This window comes from Pleurodeles waltl, chromosome 6 (assembly GCF_031143425.1).
Source record: "Pleurodeles waltl isolate 20211129_DDA chromosome 6, aPleWal1.hap1.20221129, whole genome shotgun sequence".
Classification (NCBI taxonomy): Eukaryota; Metazoa; Chordata; class Amphibia; order Caudata; family Salamandridae; genus Pleurodeles; species Pleurodeles waltl.
In genome coordinates, this window is record NC_090445.1 from 385,424,736 (window position 1) to 385,451,794 (window position 27,059).

The window sequence follows — 27,059 nt, forward strand, 5'->3', positions numbered from 1 at the left end:
TGTGATGATGCTATCCTTTTGCCATTTATATGAGTTATATTTTATTCAATTTGGTTGATCAACATTTTTTGCAGCTCTTCAATTTATGGCTATTCATGCGACTATACTGTTTTTATTATTCTTGTTATTTAGCAAATTTATTTTTGAATACACTGATGTGAATGCATAGTTCACAAGTCAGCACATCATAATGCAGTGAAACGAATCGTCCCGAAGGTGATGTGATCCTAGGGACCCGGAGGAGTTAGACAGGAAGATTCTGAATAGAAGTAAATAATCTTTAGCAAGCGCCATCTTTAATCTGAGTTTAATTTTTCCTTTCATTGAAATGATTTAAAAAAGTTAATGCAGTTGCTCCAGGTGAGGCTCGAACTCACAACCTCGGCATGGCTCAGTGCAAGTACTGCTGTATAAGTACCGCGCGCTAACCGATTGCGCCACTGGAGCTCACACATACACCATGAGTCCAACTGCGCCACCTAGAGGTGACTTAGTAGACGACAGGATCGTCATCAACATACCGTATGCAAGATCAGCTCACATGCAAACATGTTACCCTGATTACTACAATTACAGTGGAACCGGAAAAGATTCTATAATTGTCCTGTAACATAAAATTCAGTCTTTTGAAAACCACATTCAATTATATCTCGTCAGTTCCGACAAAGTCTAGGGGAATCTAATTGTTATGTCTCATAAGCACAAAGGAGGAATTTAGCCAGAAAATGATATGTTGGACCCAAGTTGGGGGAAGGTGGGTAGTTGGATATCTTACTTCAACTGTTTTAATTTTAGCTACAGACTAGTGTCAACAGAGTACCTCATGTGTACAAATGCTTTAAATCCTGTTACAGGGTGGATGAAGTGGGTGAGTGGTTAAGGTGGCGGACTGCCCATACAGTGTGCTCTGCATGTGTGGATACAAATCCCACCATCGTCAAAGTCCGATCATGTTGGTTTTTGAAGGTCAGCACTGCTCCCAGTATAATCACGCTCTCTTTCGAGACACATCCAGAAATCGTTAGATGATCCCATCTGGCTAATCCATTGTAGCAAATACATTAAATAAAATAGAGGGTGTTGTGTTTATTAGAAAGTTAGTCTTTCATGGAGAGCCCAGAAGAATGTCTTTCCTTCAAGCATGGCCTTCTACTTAGTTTGGATATCTGGAAGGAATAGAAAGCAGCTCTTACTACTAAAGTGTCAGCTGTTTGAAGAGCCATTTATTTATGTCTGCCCTGCACTGACATATCCCTTCTGATGAGCAGTTTCCTGTAAATGTCTCAGATTGCAGAGATACTAACTACTGATATCCATATCCTGAGTAATGTGAGTTCTTTAATATTCTCCTAAGAATATAGAGTTTTGCCACCTTCCACGAAAAGTGCCTTAAGAATGTAGTTTAATGTGTGCCTATATGTTGACATTCATAAGTACATAGGTTTCCACTCATACTCTGAAACTCACAGCTGGCCACATTCTGCCTTAAGACTACATATGGCACTCTGAGATCGGAAACCGTCTGGCTTTGTAGCTCAGTGGCAAAGCACTAATTTTTTGGAACCAGGGGACACGAGTTCAATCCTCATCAGGGTCTTCTGTTTATCTTTTAAATCTTAACTCTTTTCAAGTTATTTCACCTAGGAATCACACCTCGTTTTAAGCTTGCTTATTGTCAACGTTCCCTTTTCTGCTTTTATCTTAACAAGAAGACTTGAATAATACCAGAGAACTACGACTCATTCGTCTCCCCTTCCGATTGCCTGACAAACGCTGTTCTCACCCTGCAAGGCAAAACCAGATAATAACTCAATGTTTACCGTCCCTTGGAAAGGTTGAGCGAGTATCTGACCTCTCTTTCTGCTCAATCTGCTTCCACATAACGAGCGTTATAGGGCTCGAGCAGTGGCACCTTGGAGATTTTAATTTCTTTCCTCTCAAAACACTATAGCTCCCAGATACCTCGGCTCTCAGGAAAATGAGGTGAATCCTCAAAACCCCAGCCACCACTCACCATAAACTTCCTTTTCTCATGCTCTCTGTTCAAATGATACAACTTATCTTGTACTTAAAGTGAAAGTGAATGCAGGCAGACTTGTTTGATAGATTTGGTGACCTTGATTGGTTGGGATGGATAAAGAAGTGAACCTGGTGTCTCAAGAAGTAGAATCAGGATGGGGATGAGGAAAAGAGAAATTGAGCAGGGACCACAATCACAGGTTAGAGAAATACGTGTCATGAATGAAATCATTTTAAAAAGTTGACTTCTAGCAGGCATTATTTTTCAAAATTGCAGACAAATTAAAAATGAATTTTGTATTGGAGGAACAATCACAGCACACAAGAGGTACAATCTACTTTAGAGGAATAGCATATTTGGCTAAGGCCTTTGTGTGATGATGCTATCCTTTTGCCATTTATATGAGTTATATTTTATTCAATTTGGTTGATCAACATTTTTTGCAGCTCTTCAATTTATGGCTATTCATGCGACTATACTGTTTTTATTATTCTTGTTATTTAGCAAATTTATTTTTGAATACACTGATGTGAATGCATAGTTCACAAGTCAGCACATCATAATGCAGTGAAACGAATCGTCCCGAAGGTGATGTGATCCTAGGGACCCGGAGGAGTTAGACAGGAAGATTCTGAATAGAAGTGAATAATCTTTAGCAAGCGCCATCTTTAATCTGAGTTTAATTTTTCCTTTCATTGAAATGATTTAAAAAAGTTAATGCAGTTGCTCCAGGTGAGGCTCGAACTCACAACCTCGGCATGGCTCAGTGCAAGTACTGCTGTATAAGTACCGCGCGCTAACCGATTGCGCCACTGGAGCTCACACATACACCATGAGTCCAACTGCGCCACCTAGAGGTGACTTAGTAGACGACAGGATCGTCATCAACATACCGTATGCAAGATCAGCTCACATGCAAACATGTTACCCTGATTACTACAATTACAGTGGAACCGGAAAAGATTCTATAATTGTCCTGTAACATAAAATTCAGTCTTTTGAAAACCACATTCAATTATATCTCGTCAGTTCCGACAAAGTCTAGGGGAATCTAATTGTTATGTCTCATAAGCACAAAGGAGGAATTTAGCCAGAAAATGATATGTTGGACCCAAGTTGGGGGAAGGTGGGTAGTTGGATATCTTACTTCAACTGTTTTCATTTTAGCTACAGACTAGTGTCAACAGAGTACCTCGTGTGTACAAATGCTTTAAATCATGTTACAGGGTGGATGAAGTGGGTGAGTGGTTAAGGTGGCGGACTGCCCATACAGTGTGCTCTGCATGTGTGGATACAAATCCCACCATCGTCAAAGTCCGATCATGTTGGTTTTTGAAGGTCAGCACTGCTCCCAGTATAATTACGCTCTCTTTCGAGACACATCCAGAAATCGTTAGATGATCCCATCTGGCTAATCCATTGTAGCAAATACTTTAAATAAAATAGAGGGTTTTGTGTTTATTAGAAAGTTAGTCTTTCATGGAGAGCCCAGAAGAATGTCTTTCCTTCAAGCATGGCCTTCTACTTAGTTTGGATATCTGGAAGGAATAGAAAGCAGCTCTTACTACTAAAGTGTCAGCTGTTTGAAGAGCCATTTATTTATGTCTGCCCTGCACTGACATATCCCTTCTGATGAGCAGTTTCCTGTAAATGTCTCAGATTGCAGAGATACTAACTACTGATATCCATATCCTGAGTAATGTGAGTACTTTAATATTCTCCTAAGAATATAGAGTTTTGCCACCTTCCAAGAAAAGTGCCTTAAGAATGTAGTTTAATTTGTGCCTATATGTTGACATTCATAAGTACATAGGCTTCCACTCATACTCTGAAAGTCACAGCTGGCCACATTCTGCCTTAAGACTACATATGGCACTCTGAGATCGGAAACCGTCTGGCTTTGTAGCTCAGTGGCAAAGCACTAATTTTTTGGAACCAGGGGACACGAGTTCAATCCTCATCAGGGTCTTCTGTTTATCTTTTAAATCTTAACTCTTTTCAAGTTATTTCACCTAGGAATCACACCTCGTTTTAAGCTTGCTTATTGTCAACGTTCCCTTTTCTACTTTTATCTTAGCAAGAAGACTTGAATAATACCAGAGAACTACGACTCATTCGTCTCCCCTTCCGATTGCCTGACAAACGCCTGACAAACGCTGTTCTCACCCTGCTAGGCAAAACCAGATAATAACTCAATGTTTACCGTCCCTTGGAAAGGTTGAGCGAGTATCTGACCTCTCTTTCTGCTCAATCTGCTTCCACATAACGAGCGTTATAGGGCTCGAGCAGTGGCACCTTGGAGATTTTAATTTCTTTCCTCTCAAAACACTATAGCTCCCAGATACCTCGGCTCTCAGGAAAATGAGGTGAATCCTCAAAACCCCAGCCACCACTCACCATAAACTTCCTTTTCTCATGCTCTCTGTTCAAATGATACAACTTATCTTGTACTTAAAGTGAAAGTGAATGCAGGCAGACTTGTTTGATAGATTTGGTGACCTTGATTGGTTGGGGTGGATAAAGAAGTGAACCTGGTGTCTCAAGAAGTAGAATCAGGATGGGGATGAGGAAAAGAGAAATTGAGCATGGACCACAATCACAGGTTAGAGAAATACGTGTCATGAATGAAATCATTTTAAAAAGTTGACTTCTAGCAGGCATTATTTTTCAAAATTGCAGACAAATTAAAAATGAATTTAGTATTGGAGGAACAATCACAGCACACAAGAGGTACAATCTACTTTAGAGGAATAGCATATTTGGCTAAGGCCTTTGTGTGATGATGCTATCCTTTTGCCATTTATATGAGTTATATTTTATTCAATTTGGTTGATCAACATTTTTTGCAGCTCTTCAATTTATGGCTATTCATGCGACTATACTGTTTTTATTATTCTTGTTATTTAGCAAATTTCTTTTTGAATACACTGATGTGAATGCATAGTTCACAAGTCAGCACATCATAATGCAGTGAAACGAATCGTCCCGAAGGTGATGTGATCCTAGGGACCCGGAGGAGTCAGACAGGAAGATTCTGAATAGAAGTGAATAATCTTTAGCAAGCGCCATCTTTAATCTGAGTTTAATTTTTCCTTTCAGTGTAATGATTTAAAAAAGATAATGCAGTTGCTCGAGGTGAGGCTCGAACTCACAACCTCGGCATGGCTCAGTGCAAGTATTGCTGTATAAGTACCGCGCGCTAATCGATTGCGCCACTGGAGCTCACACATACACCATGAGTCCAACTGCGCCACCTAGAGGTGACTTAGTAGACGACAGGATCGTCATCAACATACCGTATGCAAGATCAGCTCACATGCAAACATGTTACCCTGATTACTACAATTACAGTGGAACCGGAAAAGATTCTATAATTGTCCTGTAACATAAAATTCAGTCTTTTGAAAACCACATTCAATTATATCTCGTCAGTTCCGACAAAGTCTAGAGGAATCTAATTGTTATGTCTCATAAGCACAAAGGAGGAATTTAGCCAGAAAATGATATGTTGGACCCAAGTTGGGGGAAGGTGGGTAGTTGGATATCTTACTTCAACTGTTTTAATTTTAGCTACAGACTAGTGTCAACAGAGTACCTCATGTTTACAAATGCTTTAAATCCTGTTACAGGGTGGATGAAGTGGGTGAGTGGTTAAGGTGGCGGACTGCCCATACAGTGTGCTCTGCATGTGTGGATACAAATCCCACCATCGTCAAAGTCCGATCATGTTGGTTTTTGAAGGTCAGCACTGCTCCCAGTATAATTACGCTATCTTTCGAGACACATCCAGAAATCGTTAGATGATCCCATCTGGCTAATCCATTGTAGCAAATACATTAAATAAAATAGAGGGTGTTGTGTTTATTAGAAAGTTAGTCTTTCATGGAGAGCCCAGAAGAATGTCTTTCCTTCAAGCATGGCCTTCTACTTAGTTTGGATATCTGGAAGGAATAGAAAGCAGCTCTTACTACTAAAGTGTCAGCTGTTTGAAGAGCCATTTATTTATGTCTGCCCTGCACTGACATATCCCTTCTGATGAGCAGTTTCCTGTAAATGTCTCAGATTGCAGAGATACTAACTACTGATATCCATATCCTGAGTAATGTGAGTTCTTTAATATTCTCCTAAGAATATAGAGTTTTGCCACCTTCCACGAAAAGTGCCTTAAGAATGTAGTTTAATGTGTGCCTATATGTTGACATTCATAAGTACATAGGTTTCCACTCATACTCTGAAACTCACAGCTGGCCACATTCTGCCTTAAGACTACATATGGCACTCTGAGATATGGAAATCCTCCGGCTTTGTAGCTCAGTGGCAAAGCACGGATTTTTTGGAACCAGGGGACACGAGTTCAATCCTCATCAGGATCTTCTGTTTATCTTTTAAATCTTAACTCTTTTCAAGTTATTTCACCTAGGAATCACACCTCGTTTTAAGCTTGCTTATTGTCAACGTTCCCTTTTCTGCTTTTATCTTAGCAAGAAGACTTGAATAATACCAGAGAACTACGACTCATTCGTCTCCCCTTCCGATTGCCTGACAAACGCTGTTCTCACCCTGCTAGGCAAAACCAGATAATAACTCAATGTTTACCGTCCCTTGGAAAGGTTGAGCGAGTATCTGACCTCTCTTTCTGCTCAATCTGCTTCCACATAACGAGCGTTATAGGGCTCGAGCAGTGGCACCTTGGAGATTTTAATTTCTTTCCTCTCAAAACACTATAGCTCCCAGATACCTCGGCTCTCAGGAAAATGAGGTGAATCCTCAAAACCCCAGCCACCACTCACCATAAACTTCCTTTTCTCATGCTCTCTGTTCAAATGATACAACTTATCTTGTACTTAAAGTGAAAGTGAATGCAGGCAGACTTGTTTGATAGATTTGGTGACCTTGATTGGTTGGGGTGGATAAAGAAGTGAACCTGGTGTCTCAAGAAGTAGAATCAGGATGGGGATGAGGAAAAGAGAAATTGAGCATGGACCACAATCACAGGTTAGAGAAATACGTGTCATGAATGAAATCATTTTAAAAAGTTGACTTCTAGCAGGCATTATTTTTCAAAATTGCAGACAAATTAAAAATGAATTTTGTATTGGAGGAACAATCACAGCACACAAGAGGTACAATCTACTTTAGAGGAATAGCATATTTGGCTAAGGCCTTTGTGTGATGATGCTATCCTTTTGCCATTTATATGAGTTATATTTTATTCAATTTGGTTGATCAACATTTTTTGCAGCTCTTCAATTTATGGCTATTCATGCGACTATACTGTTTTTATTATTCTTGTTATTTAGCAAATTTCTTTTTGAATACACTGATGTGAATGCATAGTTCACAAGTCAGCACATCATAATGCAGTGAAACGAATCGTCCCGAAGGCGATGTGATCCTAGGGACCCGGAGGAGTTAGACAGGAAGATTCTGAATAGAAGTAAATAATCTTTAGCAAGCGCCATCTTTAATCTGAGTTTAATTTTTCCTTTCATTGAAATGATTTAAAAAAGATAATGCAGTTGCTCCAGGTGAGGCTCAAACTCACAACCTCGGCATGGCTCAGTGCAAGTACTGCTGTATAAGTACCGCGCGCTAACCGATTGCGCCACTGGAGCTCACACATACACCATGAGTCCAACTGCGCCACCTAGAGGTGACTTAGTAGACGACAGGATCGTCATCAACATACCGTATGCAAGATCAGCTCACATGCAAACATGTTACCCTGATTACTACAATTACAGTGGAACCGGAAAAGATTCTATAATTGTCCTGTAACATAAAATTCAGTCTTTTGAAAACCACATTCAATTATATCTCGTCAGTTCCGACAAAGTCTAGGGGAATCTAATTGTTATGTCTCATAAGCACAAAGTAGGAATTTAGCCAGAAAATGATATGTTGGACCCAAGTTGGGGGAAGGTGGGTAGTTGGATATCTTACTTCAACTGTTTTCATTTTAGCTACAGACTAGTGTCAACAGAGTACCTCGTGTGTACAAATGCTTTAAATCCTGTTCCAGGGTGGATGAAGTGGGTGAGTGGTTAAGGTGGCGGACTGCCCATACAGTGTGCTCTGCATGTGTGGATACAAATCCCACCATCGTCAAAGTCCGATCATGTTGGTTTTTGAAGGTCAGCACTGCTCCCAGTATAATTACGCTCTCTTTCGAGACACATCCAGAAATCGTTAGATGATCCCATCTGGCTAATCCATTGTAGCAAATACATTAAATAAAATAGAGGGTGTTGTGTTTATTAGAAAGTTAGTCTTTCATGGAGAGCCCAGAAGAATGTCTTTCCTTCAAGCATGGCCTTCTACTTAGTTTGGATATCTGGAAGGAATAGAAAGCAGCTCTTACTACTAAAGTGTCAGCTGTTTGAAGAGCCATTTATTTATGTCTGCCCTGCACTGACATATCCCTTCTGATGAGCAGTTTCCTGTAAATGTCTCAGATTGCAGAGATACTAACTACTGATATCCATATCCTGAGTAATGTGAGTACTTTAATATTCTCCTAAGAATATAGAGTTTTGCCACCTTCCACGAAAAGTGCCTTAAGAATGTAGTTTAATGTGTGCCTATATGTTGACATTCATAAGTACATAGGTTTCCACTCATACTCTGAAACTCACAGCTGGCCACATTCTGCCTTAAGACTACATATGGCACTCTGAGATATGGAAAACCTCCGGCTTTGTAGCTCGGTGGCAAAGCACGGATTTTTTGGAACCAGGGGACACGAGTTCAATCCTCATCAGGATCTTCTGTTTATCTTTTAAATCTTAACTCTTTTCAAGTTATTTCACCTAGGAATCACACCTCGTTTTAAGCTTGCTTATTGTCAACGTTCCCTTTTCTGCTTTTATCTTAGCAAGAAGACTTGAATAATACCAGAGAACTACGACTCATTCGTCTCCCCTTCCATTGCCTGACAAACGCCTGACAAACGCTGTTCTCACCCTGCTAGGCAAAACCAGATAATAACTCAATGTTTACCGTCCCTTGGAAAGGTTGAGCGAGTATCTGACCTCTCTTTCTGCTCAATCTGCTTCCACATAACGAGCGTTATAGGGCTCGAGCAGTGGCACCTTGGAGATTTTAATTTCTTTCCTCTCAAAACACTATAGCTCCCAGATACCTCGGCTCTCAGGAAAATGAGGTGAATCCTCAAAACCCCAGCCACCACTCACCATAAACTTCCTTTTCTCATGCTCTCTGTTCAAATGATACAACTTATCTTGTACTTAAAGTGAAAGTGAATGCAGGCAGACTTGTTTGATAGATTTGGTGACCTTGATTGGTTGGGGTGGATAAAGAAGTGAACCTGGTGTCTCAAGAAGTAGAATCAGGATGGGGATGAGGAAAAGAGAAATTGAGCATGGACCACAATCACAGGTTAGAGAAATACGTGTCATGAATGAAATCATTTTAAAAAGTTGACTTCTAGCAGGCATTATTTTTCAAAATTGCAGACAAATTAAAAATGAATTTTGTATTGGAGGAACAATCACAGCACACAAGAGGTACAATCTACTTTAGAGGAATAGCATATTTGGCTAAGGCCTTTGTGTGATGATGCTATCCTTTTGCCATTTATATGAGTAATATTTTATTCAATTTGGTTGATCAACATTTTTTGCAGCTCTTCAATTTATGGCTATTCATGCGACTATACTGTTTTTATTATTCTTGTTATTTAGCAAATTTCTTTTTGAATACACTGATGTGAATGCATAGTTCACAAGTCAGCACATCATAATGCAGTGAAACGAATCGTCCCGAAGGCGATGTGATCCTAGGGACCCGGAGGAGTCAGACAGGAAGATTCTGAATTGAAGTGAATAATCTTTAGCAAGCGCCATCTTTAATCTGAGTTTAATTTTTCCTTTCAGTGTAATGATTTAAAAAAGATAATGCAGTTGCTCGAGGTGAGGCTCGAACTCACAACCTCGGCATGGCTCAGTGCAAGTATTGCTGTATAAGTACCGCGCGCTAATCGATTGCGCCACTGGAGCTCACACATACACCATGAGTCCAACTGCGTGACCTAGAGGTGACTTAATAGACGACAGGATCGTCATCAACATACCGTATGCAAGATCAGCTCACATGCAAACATGTTACCCTGATTACTACAATTACAGTGGAACCGGAAAAGATTCTATAATTGTCCTGTAACATAAAATTCAGTCTTTTGAAAACCACATTCAATTATATCTCGTCAGTTCCGACAAAGTCTAGGGGAATCTAATTGTTATGTCTCATAAGCACAAAGGAGGAATTTAGCCAGAAAATGATATGTTGGACCCAAGTTGGGGGAAGGTGGGTAGTTGGATATCTTACTTCAACTGTTTTCATTTTAGCTACAGACTAGTGTCAACAGAGTACCTCGTGTGTACAAATGCTTTAAATCATGTTACAGGGTGGATGAAGTGGGTGAGTGGTTAAGGTGGCGGACTGCCCATACAGTGTGCTCTGCATGTGTGGATACAAATCCCACCATCGTCAAAGTCCGATCATGTTGGTTTTTGAAGGTCAGCACTGCTCCCAGTATAATTACGCTCTCTTTCGAGACACATCCAGAAATCGTTAGATGATCCCATCTGGCTAATCCATTGTAGCAAATACATTAAATAAAATAGAGGGTGTTGTGTTTATTAGAAAGTTAGTCTTTCATGGAGAGCCCAGAAGAATGTCTTTCCTTCAAGCATGGCCTTCTACTTAGTTTGGATATCTGGAAGGAATAGAAAGCAGCTCTTACTACTAAAGTGTCAGCTGTTTGAAGAGCCATTTATTTATGTCTGCCCTGCACTGACATATCCCTTCTGATGAGTAGTTTCCTGTAAATGTCTCAGATTGCAGAGATACTAACTACTGATATCCATATCCTGAGTAATGTGAGTTCTTTAATATTCTCCTAAGAATATAGAGTTTTGCCACCTTCCAAGAAAAGTGCCTTAAGAATGTAGTTTAATGTGTGCCTATATGTTGACATTCATAAGTACATAGGCTTCCACTCATACTCTGAAAGTCACAGCTGGCCACATTCTGCCTTAAGACTACATATGGCACTCTGAGATCGGAAACCGTCTGGCTTTGTAGCTCAGTGGCAAAGCACTAATTTTTTGGAACCAGGGGACACGAGTTCAATCCTCATCAGGGTCTTCTGTTTATCTTTTAAATCTTAACTCTTTTCAAGTTATTTCACCTAGGAATCACACCTCGTTTTAAGCTTGCTTATTGTCAACGTTCCCTTTTCTGCTTTTATCTTAACAAGAAGACTTGAATAATACCAGAGAACTACGACTCATTCGTCTCCCCTTCCGATTGCCTGACAAACGCTGTTCTCACCCTGCAAGGCAAAACCAGATAATAACTCAATGTTTACCGTCCCTTGGAAAGGTTGAGCGAGTATCTGACCTCTCTTTCTGCTCAATCTGCTTCCACATAACGAGCGTTATAGGGCTCGAGCAGTGGCACCTTGGAGATTTTAATTTCTTCCTCTCAAAACACTATAGCTCCCAGATACCTCGGCTCTCAGGAAAATGAGGTGAATCCTCAAAACCCCAGCCACCACTCACCATAAACTTCCTTTTCTCATGCTCTCTGTTCAAATGATACAACTTATCTTGTACTTAAAGTGAAAGTGAATGCAGGCAGACTTGTTTGATAGATTTGGTGACCTTGATTGGTTGGGATGGATAAAGAAGTGAACCTGGTGTCTCAAGAAGTAGAATCAGGATGGGGATGAGGAAAAGAGAAATTGAGCAGGGACCACAATCACAGGTTAGAGAAATACGTGTCATGAATGAAATCATTTTAAAAAGTTGACTTCTAGCAGGCATTATTTTTCAAAATTGCAGACAAATTAAAAATGAATTTTGTATTGGAGGAACAATCACAGCACACAAGAGGTACAATCTACTTTAGAGGAATAGCATATTTGGCTAAGGCCTTTGTGTGATGATGCTATCCTTTTGCCATTTATATGAGTTATATTTTATTCAATTTGGTTGATCAACATTTTTTGCAGCACTTCAATTTATGGCTATTCATGCGACTATACTGTTTTTATTATTCTTGTTATTTAGCAAATTTATTTTTGAATACACTGATGTGAATGCATAGTTCACAAGTCAGCACATCATAATGCAGTGAAACGAATCGTCCCGAAGGTGATGTGATCCTAGGGACCCGGAGGAGTTAGACAGGAAGATTCTGAATAGAAGTAAATAATCTTTAGCAAGCGCCATCTTTAATCTGAGTTTAATTTTTCCTTTCAGTGTAATGATTTAAAAAAGATAATGCAGTTGCTCGAGGTGAGGCTCGAACTCACAACCTCGGCATGGCTCAGTGCAAGTATTGCTGTATAAGTACCGCGCGCTAATCGATTGCGCCACTGGAGCTCACACATACACCATGAGTCCAACTGCGCCACCTAGAGGTGACTTAGTAGACGACAGGATCGTCATCAACATACCGTATGCAAGATCAGCTCACATGCAAACATGTTACCCTGATTACTACAATTACAGTGGAACCGGAAAAGATTCTATAATTGTCCTGTAACATAAAATTCAGTCTTTTGAAAACCACATTCAATTATATCTCGTCAGTTCCGACAAAGTCTAGGGGAATCTAATTGTTATGTCTCATAAGCACAAAGTAGGAATTTAGCCAGAAAATGATATGTTGGACCCAAGTTGGGGGAAGGTGGGTAGTTGGATATCTTACTTCAACTGTTTTCATTTTAGCTACAGACTAGTGTCAACAGAGTACCTCGTGTGTACAAATGCTTTAAATCCTGTTCCAGGGTGGATGAAGTGGGTGAGTGGTTAAGGTGGCGGACTGCCCATACAGTGTGCTCTGCATGTGTGGATACAAATCCCACCATCGTCAAAGTCCGATCATGTTGGTTTTTGAAGGTCAGCACTGCTCCCAGTATAATTACGCTCTCTTTCGAGACACATCCAGAAATCGTTAGATGATCCCATCTGGCTAATCCATTGTAGCAAATACATTAAATAAAATAGAGGGTGTTGTGTTTATTAGAAAGTTAGTCTTTCATGGAGAGCCCAGAAGAATGTCTTTCCTTCAAGCATGGCCTTCTACTTAGTTTGGATATCTGGAAGGAATAGAAAGCAGCTCTTACTACTAAAGTGTCAGCTGTTTGAAGAGCCATTTATTTATGTCTGCCCTGCACTGACATATCCCTTCTGATGAGTAGTTTCCTGTAAATGTCTCAGATTGCAGAGATACTAACTACTGATATCCATATCCTGAGTAATGTGAGTACTTTAATATTCTCCTAAGAATATAGAGTTTTGCCACCTTCCACGAAAAGTGCCTTAAGAATGTAGTTTAATGTGTGCCTATATGTTGACATTCATAAGTACATAGGTTTACACTCATACTCTGAAAGTCACAGCTGGCCGCATTCTGCCTTAAGACTACATATGGCACTCTGAGATATGGAAAACCTCCGGCTTTGTAGCTCGGTGGCAAAGCACGGATTTTTTGGAACCAGGGGACACGAGTTCAATCCTCATCAGGATCTTCTGTTTATCTTTTAAATCTTAACTCTTTTCAAGTTATTTCACCTAGGAATCACACCTCGTTTTAAGCTTGCTTATTGTCAACGTTCCCTTTTCTGCTTTTATCTTAGCAAGAAGACTTGAATAATACCAGAGAACTACGACTCATTCGTCTCCCCTTCCATTGCCTGACAAACGCCTGACAAACGCTGTTCTCACCCTGCTAGGCAAAACCAGATAATAACTCAATGTTTACCGTCCCTTGGAAAGGTTGAGCGAGTATCTGACCTCTCTTTCTGCTCAATCTGCTTCCACATAACGAGCGTTATAGGGCTCGAGCAGTGGCACCTTGGAGATTTTAATTTCTTTCCTCTCAAAACACTATAGCTCCCAGATACCTCGGCTCTCAGGAAAATGAGGTGAATCCTCAAAACCCCAGCCACCACTCACCATAAACTTCCTTTTCTCATGCTCTCTGTTCAAATGATACAACTTATCTTGTACTTAAAGTGAAAGTGAATGCAGGCAGACTTGTTTGATAGATTTGGTGACCTTGATTGGTTGGGGTGGATAAAGAAGTGAACCTGGTGTCTCAAGAAGTAGAATCAGGATGGGGATGAGGAAAAGAGAAATTGAGCATGGACCACAATCACAGGTTAGAGAAATACGTGTCATGAATGAAATCATTTTAAAAAGTTGACTTCTAGCAGGCATTATTTTTCAAAATTGCAGACAAATTAAAAATGAATTTTGTATTGGAGGAACAATCACAGCACACAAGAGGTACAATCTACTTTAGAGGAATAGCATATTTGGCTAAGGCCTTTGTGTGATGATGCTATCCTTTTGCCATTTATATGAGTAATATTTTATTCAATTTGGTTGATCAACATTTTTTGCAGCTCTTCAATTTATGGCTATTCATGCGACTATACTGTTTTTATTATTCTTGTTATTTAGCAAATTTCTTTTTGAATACACTGATGTGAATGCATAGTTCACAAGTCAGCACATCATAATGCAGTGAAACGAATCGTCCCGAAGGCGATGTGATCCTAGGGACCCGGAGGAGTCAGACAGGAAGATTCTGAATAGAAGTGAATAATCTTTAGCAAGCGCCATCTTTAATCTGAGTTTAATTTTTCCTTTCAGTGTAATGATTTAAAAAAGATAATGCAGTTGCTCGAGGTGAGGCTCGAACTCACAACCTCGGCATGGCTCAGTGCAAGTACTGCTGTATAAGTACCGCGCGCTAACCGATTGCGCCACTGGAGCTCACACATACACCATGAGTCCAACTGCGCCACCTAGAGGTGACTTAGTAGACGACAGGATCGTCATCAACATACCGTATGCAAGATCAGCTCACATGCAAACATGTTACCCTGATTACTACAATTACAGTGGAACCGGAAAAGATTCTATAATTGTCCTGTAACATAAAATTCAGTCTTTTGAAAACCACATTCAATTATATCTTGTCAGTTCCGACAAAGTCTAGGGGAATCTAATTGTTATGTCTCATAAGCACAAAGGAGGAATTTAGCCAGAAAATGATATGTTGGACCCAAGTTGGGGGAAGGTGGGTAGTTGGATATCTTACTTCAACTGTTTTCATTTTAGCTACAGACTAGTGTCAACAGAGTACCTCGTGTGTACAAATGCTTTAAATCATGTTACAGGGTGGATGAAGTGGGTGAGTGGTTAAGGTGGCGGACTGCCCATACAGTGTGCTCTGCATGTGTGGATACAAATCCCACCATCGTCAAAGTCCGATCATGTTGGTTTTTGAAGGTCAGCACTGCTCCCAGTATAATTACGCTATCTTTCGAGACACATCCAGAAATCGTTAGATGATCCCATCTGGCTAATCCATTGTAGCAAATACATTAAATAAAATAGAGGGTGTTGTGTTTATTAGAAAGTTAGTCTTTCATGGAGAGCCCAGAAGAATGTCTTTCCTTCAAGCATGGCCTTCTACTTAGTTTGGATATCTGGAAGGAATAGAAAGCAGCTCTTACTACTAAAGTGTCAGCTGTTTGAAGAGCCATTTATTTATGTCTGCCCTGCACTGACATATCCCTTCTGATGAGCAGTTTCCTGTAAATGTCTCAGATTGCAGAGATACTAACTACTGATATCCATATCCTGAGTAATGTGAGTTCTTTAATATTCTCCTAAGAATATAGAGTTTTGCCACCTTCCACGAAAAGTGCCTTAAGAATGTAGTTTAATGTGTGCCTATATGTTGACATTCATAAGTACATAGGTTTCCACTCATACTCTGAAACTCACAGCTGGCCACATTCTGCCTTAAGACTACATATGGCACTCTGAGATATGGAAATCCTCCGGCTTTGTAGCTCAGTGGCAAAGCACGGATTTTTTGGAACCAGGGGACACGAGTTCAATCCTCATCAGGATCTTCTGTTTATCTTTTAAATCTTAACTCTTTTCAAGTTATTTCACCTAGGAATCACACCTCGTTTTAAGCTTGCTTATTGTCAACGTTCCCTTTTCTGCTTTTATCTTAGCAAGAAGACTTGAATAATACCAGAGAACTACGACTCATTCGTCTCCCCTTCCGATTGCCTGACAAACGCTGTTCTCACCCTGCTAGGCAAAACCAGATAATAACTCAATGTTTACCGTCCCTTGGAAAGGTTGAGCGAGTATCTGACCTCTCTTTCTGCTCAATCTGCTTCCACATAACGAGCGTTATAGGGCTCGAGCAGTGGCACCTTGGAGATTTTAATTTCTTTCCTCTCAAAACACTATAGCTCCCAGATACCTCGGCTCTCAGGAAAATGAGGTGAATCCTCAAAACCCCAGCCACCACTCACCATAAACTTCCTTTTCTCATGCTCTCTGTTCAAATGATACAACTTATCTTGTACTTAAAGTGAAAGTGAATGCAGGCAGACTTGTTTGATAGATTTGGTGACCTTGATTGGTTGGGGTGGATAAAGAAGTGAACCTGGTGTCTCAAGAAGTAGAATCAGGATGGGGATGAGGAAAAGAGAAATTGAGCATGGACCACAATCACAGGTTAGAGAAATACGTGTCATGAATGAAATCATTTTAAAAAGTTGACTTCTAGCAGGCATTATTTTTCAAAATTGCAGACAAATTAAAAATGAATTTTGTATTGGAGGAACAATCACAGCACACAAGAGGTACAATCTACTTTAGAGGAATAGCATATTTGGCTAAGGCCTTTGTGTGATGATGCTATCCTTTTGCCATTTATATGAGTTATATTTTATTCAATTTGGTTGATCAACATTTTTTGCAGCTCTTCAATTTATGGCTATTCATGCGACTATACTGTTTTTATTATTCTTGTTATTTAGCAAATTTCTTTTTGAATACACTGATGTGAATGCATAGTTCACAAGTCAGCACATCATAATGCAGTGAAACGAATCGTCCCGAAGGCGATGTGATCCTAGGGACCCGGAGGAGTTAGACAGGAAGATTCTGAATAGAAGTAAATAATCTTTAGCAAGCGCCATCTTTAATCTGAGTTTAATTTTTCCTTTCATTGAAATGATTTAAAAAAGATAATGCAGTTGCTCCAGGTGAGGCTCAAACTCACAACCTCGGCATGGCTCAGTGCAAGTACTGCTGTATAAGTACCGCGCGCTAACCGATTGCGCCACTGGAGCTCACACATACACCATGAGTCCAACTGCGCCACCTAGAGGTGACTTAGTAGACGACAGGATCGTCATCAACATACCGTATGCAAGATCAGCTCACATGCAAACATGTTACCCTGATTACTACAATTACAGTGGAACCGGAAAAGATTCTATAATTGTCCTGTAACATAAAATTCAGTCTTTTGAAAACCACATTCAATTATATCTCGTCAGTTCCGACAAAGTCTAGGGGAATCTAATTGTTATGTCTCATAAGCACAAAGTAGGAATTTAGCCAGAAAATGATATGTTGGACCCAAGTTGGGGGAAGGTGGGTAGTTGGATATCTTACTTCAACTGTTTTCATTTTAGCTACAGACTAGTGTCAACAGAGTACCTCGTGTGTACAAATGCTTTAAATCCTGTTCCAGGGTGGATGAAGTGGGTGAGTGGTTAAGGTGGCGGACTGCCCATACAGTGTGCTCTGCATGTGTGGATACAAATCCCACCATCGTCAAAGTCCGATCATGTTGGTTTTTGAAGGTCAGCACTGCTCCCAGTATAATTACGCTCTCTTTCGAGACACATCCAGAAATCGTTAGATGATCCCATCTGGCTAATCCATTGTAGCAAATACATTAAATAAAATAGAGGGTGTTGTGTTTATTAGAAAGTTAGTCTTTCATGGAGAGCCCAGAAGAATGTCTTTCCTTCAAGCATGGCCTTCTACTTAGTTTGGATATCTGGAAGGAATAGAAAGCAGCTCTTACTACTAAAGTGTCAGCTGTTTGAAGAGCCATTTATTTATGTCTGCCCTGCACTGACATATCCCTTCTGATGAGCAGTTTCCTGTAAATGTCTCAGATTGCAGAGATACTAACTACTGATATCCATATCCTGAGTAATGTGAGTACTTTAATATTCTCCTAAGAATATAGAGTTTTGCCACCTTCCACGAAAAGTGCCTTAAGAATGTAGTTTAATGTGTGCCTATATGTTGACATTCATAAGTACATAGGTTTCCACTCATACTCTGAAACTCACAGCTGGCCACATTCTGCCTTAAGACTACATATGGCACTCTGAGATATGGAAAACCTCCGGCTTTGTAGCTCGGTGGCAAAGCACGGATTTTTTGGAACCAGGGGACACGAGTTCAATCCTCATCAGGATCTTCTGTTTATCTTTTAAATCTTAACTCTTTTCAAGTTATTTCACCTAGGAATCACACCTCGTTTTAAGCTTGCTTATTGTCAACGTTCCCTTTTCTGCTTTTATCTTAGCAAGAAGACTTGAATAATACCAGAGAACTACGACTCATTCGTCTCCCCTTCCATTGCCTGACAAACGCCTGACAAACGCTGTTCTCACCCTGCTAGGCAAAACCAGATAATAACTCAATGTTTACCGTCCCTTGGAAAGGTTGAGCGAGTATCTGACCTCTCTTTCTGCTCAATCTGCTTCCACATAACGAGCGTTATAGGGCTCGAGCAGTGGCACCTTGGAGATTTTAATTTCTTTCCTCTCAAAACACTATAGCTCCCAGATACCTCGGCTCTCAGGAAAATGAGGTGAATCCTCAAAACCCCAGCCACCACTCACCATAAACTTCCTTTTCTCATGCTCTCTGTTCAAATGATACAACTTATCTTGTACTTAAAGTGAAAGTGAATGCAGGCAGACTTGTTTGATAGATTTGGTGACCTTGATTGGTTGGGGTGGATAAAGAAGTGAACCTGGTGTCTCAAGAAGTAGAATCAGGATGGGGATGAGGAAAAGAGAAATTGAGCATGGACCACAATCACAGGTTAGAGAAATACGTGTCATGAATGAAATCATTTTAAAAAGTTGACTTCTAGCAGGCATTATTTTTCAAAATTGCAGACAAATTAAAAATGAATTTTGTATTGGAGGAACAATCACAGCACACAAGAGGTACAATCTACTTTAGAGGAATAGCATATTTGGCTAAGGCCTTTGTGTGATGATGCTATCCTTTTGCCATTTATATGAGTAATATTTTATTCAATTTGGTTGATCAACATTTTTTGCAGCTCTTCAATTTATGGCTATTCATGCGACTATACTGTTTTTATTATTCTTGTTATTTAGCAAATTTCTTTTTGAATACACTGATGTGAATGCATAGTTCACAAGTCAGCACATCATAATGCAGTGAAACGAATCGTCCCGAAGGCGATGTGATCCTAGGGACCCGGAGGAGTCAGACAGGAAGATTCTGAATTGAAGTGAATAATCTTTAGCAAGCGCCATCTTTAATCTGAGTTTAATTTTTCCTTTCAGTGTAATGATTTAAAAAAGATAATGCAGTTGCTCGAGGTGAGGCTCGAACTCACAACCTCGGCATGGCTCAGTGCAAGTATTGCTGTATAAGTACCGCGCGCTAATCGATTGCGCCACTGGAGCTCACACATACACCATGAGTCCAACTGCGTGACCTAGAGGTGACTTAATAGACGACAGGATCGTCATCAACATACCGTATGCAAGATCAGCTCACATGCAAACATGTTACCCTGATTACTACAATTACAGTGGAACCGGAAAAGATTCTATAATTGTCCTGTAACATAAAATTCAGTCTTTTGAAAACCACATTCAATTATATCTCGTCAGTTCCGACAAAGTCTAGGGGAATCTAATTGTTATGTCTCATAAGCACAAAGGAGGAATTTAGCCAGAAAATGATATGTTGGACCCAAGTTGGGGGAAGGTGGGTAGTTGGATATCTTACTTCAACTGTTTTCATTTTAGCTACAGACTAGTGTCAACAGAGTACCTCGTGTGTACAAATGCTTTAAATCATGTTACAGGGTGGATGAAGTGGGTGAGTGGTTAAGGTGGCGGACTGCCCATACAGTGTGCTCTGCATGTGTGGATACAAATCCCACCATCGTCAAAGTCCGATCATGTTGGTTTTTGAAGGTCAGCACTGCTCCCAGTATAATTACGCTCTCTTTCGAGACACATCCAGAAATCGTTAGATGATCCCATCTGGCTAATCCATTGTAGCAAATACATTAAATAAAATAGAGGGTGTTGTGTTTATTAGAAAGTTAGTCTTTCATGGAGAGCCCAGAAGAATGTCTTTCCTTCAAGCATGGCCTTCTACTTAGTTTGGATATCTGGAAGGAATAGAAAGCAGCTCTTACTACTAAAGTGTCAGCTGTTTGAAGAGCCATTTATTTATGTCTGCCCTGCACTGACATATCCCTTCTGATGAGTAGTTTCCTGTAAATGTCTCAGATTGCAGAGATACTAACTACTGATATCCATATCCTGAGTAATGTGAGTTCTTTAATATTCTCCTAAGAATATAGAGTTTTGCCACCTTCCAAGAAAAGTGCCTTAAGAATGTAGTTTAATGTGTGCCTATATGTTGACATTCATAAGTACATAGGCTTCCACTCATACTCTGAAAGTCACAGCTGGCCACATTCTGCCTTAAGACTACATATGGCACTCTGAGATCGGAAACCGTCTGGCTTTGTAGCTCAGTGGCAAAGCACTAATTTTTTGGAACCAGGGGACACGAGTTCAATCCTCATCAGGGTCTTCTGTTTATCTTTTAAATCTTAACTCTTTTCAAGTTATTTCACCTAGGAATCACACCTCGTTTTAAGCTTGCTTATTGTCAACGTTCCCTTTTCTGCTTTTATCTTAACAAGAAGACTTGAATAATACCAGAGAACTACGACTCATTCGTCTCCCCTTCCGATTGCCTGACAAACGCTGTTCTCACCCTGCAAGGCAAAACCAGATAATAACTCAATGTTTACCGTCCCTTGGAAAGGTTGAGCGAGTATCTGACCTCTCTTTCTGCTCAATCTGCTTCCACATAACGAGCGTTATAGGGCTCGAGCAGTGGCACCTTGGAGATTTTAATTTCTTCCTCTCAAAACACTATAGCTCCCAGATACCTCGGCTCTCAGGAAAATGAGGTGAATCCTCAAAACCCCAGCCACCACTCACCATAAACTTCCTTTTCTCATGCTCTCTGTTCAAATGATACAACTTATCTTGTACTTAAAGTGAAAGTGAATGCAGGCAGACTTGTTTGATAGATTTGGTGACCTTGATTGGTTGGGATGGATAAAGAAGTGAACCTGGTGTCTCAAGAAGTAGAATCAGGATGGGGATGAGGAAAAGAGAAATTGAGCAGGGACCACAATCACAGGTTAGAGAAATACGTGTCATGAATGAAATCATTTTAAAAAGTTGACTTCTAGCAGGCATTATTTTTCAAAATTGCAGACAAATTAAAAATGAATTTTGTATTGGAGGAACAATCACAGCACACAAGAGGTACAATCTACTTTAGAGGAATAGCATATTTGGCTAAGGCCTTTGTGTGATGATGCTATCCTTTTGCCATTTATATGAGTTATATTTTATTCAATTTGGTTGATCAACATTTTTTGCAGCACTTCAATTTATGGCTATTCATGCGACTATACTGTTTTTATTATTCTTGTTATTTAGCAAATTTATTTTTGAATACACTGATGTGAATGCATAGTTCACAAGTCAGCACATCATAATGCAGTGAAACGAATCGTCCCGAAGGTGATGTGATCCTAGGGACCCGGAGGAGTTAGACAGGAAGATTCTGAATAGAAGTAAATAATCTTTAGCAAGCGCCATCTTTAATCTGAGTTTAATTTTTCCTTTCAGTGTAATGATTTAAAAAAGATAATGCAGTTGCTCGAGGTGAGGCTCGAACTCACAACCTCGGCATGGCTCAGTGCAAGTATTGCTGTATAAGTACCGCGCGCTAATCGATTGCGCCACTGGAGCTCACACATACACCATGAGTCCAACTGCGCCACCTAGAGGTGACTTAGTAGACGACAGGATCGTCATCAACATACCGTATGCAAGATCAGCTCACATGCAAACATGTTACCCTGATTACTACAATTACAGTGGAACCGGAAAAGATTCTATAATTGTCCTGTAACATAAAATTCAGTCTTTTGAAAACCACATTCAATTATATCTCGTCAGTTCCGACAAAGTCTAGGGGAATCTAATTGTTATGTCTCATAAGCACAAAGTAGGAATTTAGCCAGAAAATGATATGTTGGACCCAAGTTGGGGGAAGGTGGGTAGTTGGATATCTTACTTCAACTGTTTTCATTTTAGCTACAGACTAGTGTCAACAGAGTACCTCGTGTGTACAAATGCTTTAAATCCTGTTCCAGGGTGGATGAAGTGGGTGAGTGGTTAAGGTGGCGGACTGCCCATACAGTGTGCTCTGCATGTGTGGATACAAATCCCACCATCGTCAAAGTCCGATCATGTTGGTTTTTGAAGGTCAGCACTGCTCCCAGTATAATTACGCTCTCTTTCGAGACACATCCAGAAATCGTTAGATGATCCCATCTGGCTAATCCATTGTAGCAAATACATTAAATAAAATAGAGGGTGTTGTGTTTATTAGAAAGTTAGTCTTTCATGGAGAGCCCAGAAGAATGTCTTTCCTTCAAGCATGGCCTTCTACTTAGTTTGGATATCTGGAAGGAATAGAAAGCAGCTCTTACTACTAAAGTGTCAGCTGTTTGAAGAGCCATTTATTTATGTCTGCCCTGCACTGACATATCCCTTCTGATGAGTAGTTTCCTGTAAATGTCTCAGATTGCAGAGATACTAACTACTGATATCCATATCCTGAGTAATGTGAGTACTTTAATATTCTCCTAAGAATATAGAGTTTTGCCACCTTCCACGAAAAGTGCCTTAAGAATGTAGTTTAATGTGTGCCTATATGTTGACATTCATAAGTACATAGGTTTACACTCATACTCTGAAAGTCACAGCTGGCCGCATTCTGCCTTAAGACTACATATGGCACTCTGAGATATGGAAAACCTCCGGCTTTGTAGCTCGGTGGCAAAGCACGGATTTTTTGGAACCAGGGGACACGAGTTCAATCCTCATCAGGATCTTCTGTTTATCTTTTAAATCTTAACTCTTTTCAAGTTATTTCACCTAGGAATCACACCTCGTTTTAAGCTTGCTTATTGTCAACGTTCCCTTTTCTGCTTTTATCTTAGCAAGAAGACTTGAATAATACCAGAGAACTACGACTCATTCGTCTCCCCTTCCATTGCCTGACAAACGCCTGACAAACGCTGTTCTCACCCTGCTAGGCAAAACCAGATAATAACTCAATGTTTACCGTCCCTTGGAAAGGTTGAGCGAGTATCTGACCTCTCTTTCTGCTCAATCTGCTTCCACATAACGAGCGTTATAGGGCTCGAGCAGTGGCACCTTGGAGATTTTAATTTCTTTCCTCTCAAAACACTATAGCTCCCAGATACCTCGGCTCTCAGGAAAATGAGGTGAATCCTCAAAACCCCAGCCACCACTCACCATAAACTTCCTTTTCTCATGCTCTCTGTTCAAATGATACAACTTATCTTGTACTTAAAGTGAAAGTGAATGCAGGCAGACTTGTTTGATAGATTTGGTGACCTTGATTGGTTGGGGTGGATAAAGAAGTGAACCTGGTGTCTCAAGAAGTAGAATCAGGATGGGGATGAGGAAAAGAGAAATTGAGCATGGACCACAATCACAGGTTAGAGAAATACGTGTCATGAATGAAATCATTTTAAAAAGTTGACTTCTAGCAGGCATTATTTTTCAAAATTGCAGACAAATTAAAAATGAATTTTGTATTGGAGGAACAATCACAGCACACAAGAGGTACAATCTACTTTAGAGGAATAGCATATTTGGCTAAGGCCTTTGTGTGATGATGCTATCCTTTTGCCATTTATATGAGTAATATTTTATTCAATTTGGTTGATCAACATTTTTTGCAGCTCTTCAATTTATGGCTATTCATGCGACTATACTGTTTTTATTATTCTTGTTATTTAGCAAATTTCTTTTTGAATACACTGATGTGAATGCATAGTTCACAAGTCAGCACATCATAATGCAGTGAAACGAATCGTCCCGAAGGCGATGTGATCCTAGGGACCCGGAGGAGTCAGACAGGAAGATTCTGAATAGAAGTGAATAATCTTTAGCAAGCGCCATCTTTAATCTGAGTTTAATTTTTCCTTTCAGTGTAATGATTTAAAAAAGATAATGCAGTTGCTCGAGGTGAGGCTCGAACTCACAACCTCGGCATGGCTCAGTGCAAGTACTGCTGTATAAGTACCGCGCGCTAACCGATTGCGCCACTGGAGCTCACACATACACCATGAGTCCAACTGCGCCACCTAGAGGTGACTTAGTAGACGACAGGATCGTCATCAACATACCGTATGCAAGATCAGCTCACATGCAAACATGTTACCCTGATTACTACAATTACAGTGGAACCGGAAAAGATTCTATAATTGTCCTGTAACATAAAATTCAGTCTTTTGAAAACCACATTCAATTATATCTTGTCAGTTCCGACAAAGTCTAGGGGAATCTAATTGTTATGTCTCATAAGCACAAAGGAGGAATTTAGCCAGAAAATGATATGTTGGACCCAAGTTGGGGGAAGGTGGGTAGTTGGATATCTTACTTCAACTGTTTTCATTTTAGCTACAGACTAGTGTCAACAGAGTACCTCGTGTGTACAAATGCTTTAAATCATGTTACAGGGTGGATGAAGTGGGTGAGTGGTTAAGGTGGCGGACTGCCCATACAGTGTGCTCTGCATGTGTGGATACAAATCCCACCATCGTCAAAGTCCGATCATGTTGGTTTTTGAAGGTCAGCACTGCTCCCAGTATAATTACGCTATCTTTCGAGACACATCCAGAAATCGTTAGATGATCCCATCTGGCTAATCCATTGTAGCAAATACATTAAATAAAATAGAGGGTGTTGTGTTTATTAGAAAGTTAGTCTTTCATGGAGAGCCCAGAAGAATGTCTTTCCTTCAAGCATGGCCTTCTACTTAGTTTGGATATCTGGAAGGAATAGAAAGCAGCTCTTACTACTAAAGTGTCAGCTGTTTGAAGAGCCATTTATTTATGTCTGCCCTGCACTGACATATCCCTTCTGATGAGCAGTTTCCTGTAAATGTCTCAGATTGCAGAGATACTAACTACTGATATCCATATCCTGAGTAATGTGAGTTCTTTAATATTCTCCTAAGAATATAGAGTTTTGCCACCTTCCACGAAAAGTGCCTTAAGAATGTAGTTTAATGTGTGCCTATATGTTGACATTCATAAGTACATAGGTTTCCACTCATACTCTGAAACTCACAGCTGGCCACATTCTGCCTTAAGACTACATATGGCACTCTGAGATATGGAAATCCTCCGGCTTTGTAGCTCAGTGGCAAAGCACGGATTTTTTGGAACCAGGGGACACGAGTTCAATCCTCATCAGGATCTTCTGTTTATCTTTTAAATCTTAACTCTTTTCAAGTTATTTCACCTAGGAATCACACCTCGTTTTAAGCTTGCTTATTGTCAACGTTCCCTTTTCTGCTTTTATCTTAGCAAGAAGACTTGAATAATACCAGAGAACTACGACTCATTCGTCTCCCCTTCCGATTGCCTGACAAACGCTGTTCTCACCCTGCTAGGCAAAACCAGATAATAACTCAATGTTTACCGTCCCTTGGAAAGGTTGAGCGAGTATCTGACCTCTCTTTCTGCTCAATCTGCTTCCACATAACGAGCGTTATAGGGCTCGAGCAGTGGCACCTTGGAGATTTTAATTTCTTTCCTCTCAAAACACTATAGCTCCCAGATACCTCGGCTCTCAGGAAAATGAGGTGAATCCTCAAAACCCCAGCCACCACTCACCATAAACTTCCTTTTCTCATGCTCTCTGTTCAAATGATACAACTTATCTTGTACTTAAAGTGAAAGTGAATGCAGGCAGACTTGTTTGATAGATTTGGTGACCTTGATTGGTTGGGGTGGATAAAGAAGTGAACCTGGTGTCTCAAGAAGTAGAATCAGGATGGGGATGAGGAAAAGAGAAATTGAGCATGGACCACAATCACAGGTTAGAGAAATACGTGTCATGAATGAAATCATTTTAAAAAGTTGACTTCTAGCAGGCATTATTTTTCAAAATTGCAGACAAATTAAAAATGAATTTTGTATTGGAGGAACAATCACAGCACACAAGAGGTACAATCTACTTTAGAGGAATAGCATATTTGGCTAAGGCCTTTGTGTGATGATGCTATCCTTTTGCCATTTATATGAGTTATATTTTATTCAATTTGGTTGATCAACATTTTTTGCAGCTCTTCAATTTATGGCTATTCATGCGACTATACTGTTTTTATTATTCTTGTTATTTAGCAAATTTCTTTTTGAATACACTGATGTGAATGCATAGTTCACAAGTCAGCACATCATAATGCAGTGAAACGAATCGTCCCGAAGGCGATGTGATCCTAGGGACCCGGAGGAGTTAGACAGGAAGATTCTGAATAGAAGTAAATAATCTTTAGCAAGCGCCATCTTTAATCTGAGTTTAATTTTTCCTTTCATTGAAATGATTTAAAAAAGATAATGCAGTTGCTCCAGGTGAGGCTCAAACTCACAACCTCGGCATGGCTCAGTGCAAGTACTGCTGTATAAGTACCGCGCGCTAACCGATTGCGCCACTGGAGCTCACACATACACCATGAGTCCAACTGCGCCACCTAGAGGTGACTTAGTAGACGACAGGATCGTCATCAACATACCGTATGCAAGATCAGCTCACATGCAAACATGTTACCCTGATTACTACAATTACAGTGGAACCGGAAAAGATTCTATAATTGTCCTGTAACATAAAATTCAGTCTTTTGAAAACCACATTCAATTATATCTCGTCAGTTCCGACAAAGTCTAGGGGAATCTAATTGTTATG

At 40.1% G+C, this 27,059-nt stretch overlaps 12 non-coding genes across 12 annotated transcripts; all 12 read right to left on the reverse strand.

Annotated features, from left to right (window-relative positions):
• Window positions 1–352: 352 nt before the first annotated feature.
• On the reverse strand, window positions 353–447 carry TRNAI-UAU (transfer RNA isoleucine (anticodon UAU)). Its single transcript has 2 exons — window positions 410–447; window positions 353–388 (listed from the first exon to the last, which is right to left on the reverse strand). It is a non-coding gene; the product is annotated as a tRNA-Ile (tRNA).
• Window positions 448–2,744: 2,297 nt separating this feature from the next.
• On the reverse strand, window positions 2,745–2,839 carry TRNAI-UAU (transfer RNA isoleucine (anticodon UAU)). Its single transcript has 2 exons — window positions 2,802–2,839; window positions 2,745–2,780 (listed from the first exon to the last, which is right to left on the reverse strand). It is a non-coding gene; the product is annotated as a tRNA-Ile (tRNA).
• Window positions 2,840–5,147: 2,308 nt separating this feature from the next.
• On the reverse strand, window positions 5,148–5,242 carry TRNAI-UAU (transfer RNA isoleucine (anticodon UAU)). Its single transcript has 2 exons — window positions 5,205–5,242; window positions 5,148–5,183 (listed from the first exon to the last, which is right to left on the reverse strand). It is a non-coding gene; the product is annotated as a tRNA-Ile (tRNA).
• A 2,298-nt stretch (window positions 5,243–7,540) lies between these two features.
• TRNAI-UAU (transfer RNA isoleucine (anticodon UAU)) lies at window positions 7,541–7,635 on the reverse strand. Its single transcript has 2 exons — window positions 7,598–7,635; window positions 7,541–7,576 (listed from the first exon to the last, which is right to left on the reverse strand). It is a non-coding gene; the product is annotated as a tRNA-Ile (tRNA).
• Window positions 7,636–9,943: 2,308 nt separating this feature from the next.
• On the reverse strand, window positions 9,944–10,038 carry TRNAI-UAU (transfer RNA isoleucine (anticodon UAU)). The gene is made up of 2 exons: window positions 10,001–10,038; window positions 9,944–9,979 (listed from the first exon to the last, which is right to left on the reverse strand). It is a non-coding gene; the product is annotated as a tRNA-Ile (tRNA).
• Window positions 10,039–12,334: 2,296 nt separating this feature from the next.
• On the reverse strand, window positions 12,335–12,429 carry TRNAI-UAU (transfer RNA isoleucine (anticodon UAU)). Its single transcript has 2 exons — window positions 12,392–12,429; window positions 12,335–12,370 (listed from the first exon to the last, which is right to left on the reverse strand). It is a non-coding gene; the product is annotated as a tRNA-Ile (tRNA).
• Window positions 12,430–14,737: 2,308 nt separating this feature from the next.
• TRNAI-UAU (transfer RNA isoleucine (anticodon UAU)) lies at window positions 14,738–14,832 on the reverse strand. Its single transcript has 2 exons — window positions 14,795–14,832; window positions 14,738–14,773 (listed from the first exon to the last, which is right to left on the reverse strand). It is a non-coding gene; the product is annotated as a tRNA-Ile (tRNA).
• A 2,298-nt stretch (window positions 14,833–17,130) lies between these two features.
• Window positions 17,131–17,225, reverse strand: TRNAI-UAU (transfer RNA isoleucine (anticodon UAU)). The gene is made up of 2 exons: window positions 17,188–17,225; window positions 17,131–17,166 (listed from the first exon to the last, which is right to left on the reverse strand). It is a non-coding gene; the product is annotated as a tRNA-Ile (tRNA).
• Window positions 17,226–19,533: 2,308 nt separating this feature from the next.
• TRNAI-UAU (transfer RNA isoleucine (anticodon UAU)) lies at window positions 19,534–19,628 on the reverse strand. Its single transcript has 2 exons — window positions 19,591–19,628; window positions 19,534–19,569 (listed from the first exon to the last, which is right to left on the reverse strand). It is a non-coding gene; the product is annotated as a tRNA-Ile (tRNA).
• A 2,296-nt stretch (window positions 19,629–21,924) lies between these two features.
• TRNAI-UAU (transfer RNA isoleucine (anticodon UAU)) lies at window positions 21,925–22,019 on the reverse strand. Its single transcript has 2 exons — window positions 21,982–22,019; window positions 21,925–21,960 (listed from the first exon to the last, which is right to left on the reverse strand). It is a non-coding gene; the product is annotated as a tRNA-Ile (tRNA).
• Window positions 22,020–24,327: 2,308 nt separating this feature from the next.
• On the reverse strand, window positions 24,328–24,422 carry TRNAI-UAU (transfer RNA isoleucine (anticodon UAU)). Its single transcript has 2 exons — window positions 24,385–24,422; window positions 24,328–24,363 (listed from the first exon to the last, which is right to left on the reverse strand). It is a non-coding gene; the product is annotated as a tRNA-Ile (tRNA).
• Window positions 24,423–26,720: 2,298 nt separating this feature from the next.
• Window positions 26,721–26,815, reverse strand: TRNAI-UAU (transfer RNA isoleucine (anticodon UAU)). The gene is made up of 2 exons: window positions 26,778–26,815; window positions 26,721–26,756 (listed from the first exon to the last, which is right to left on the reverse strand). It is a non-coding gene; the product is annotated as a tRNA-Ile (tRNA).
• Window positions 26,816–27,059: the final 244 nt, after the last annotated feature.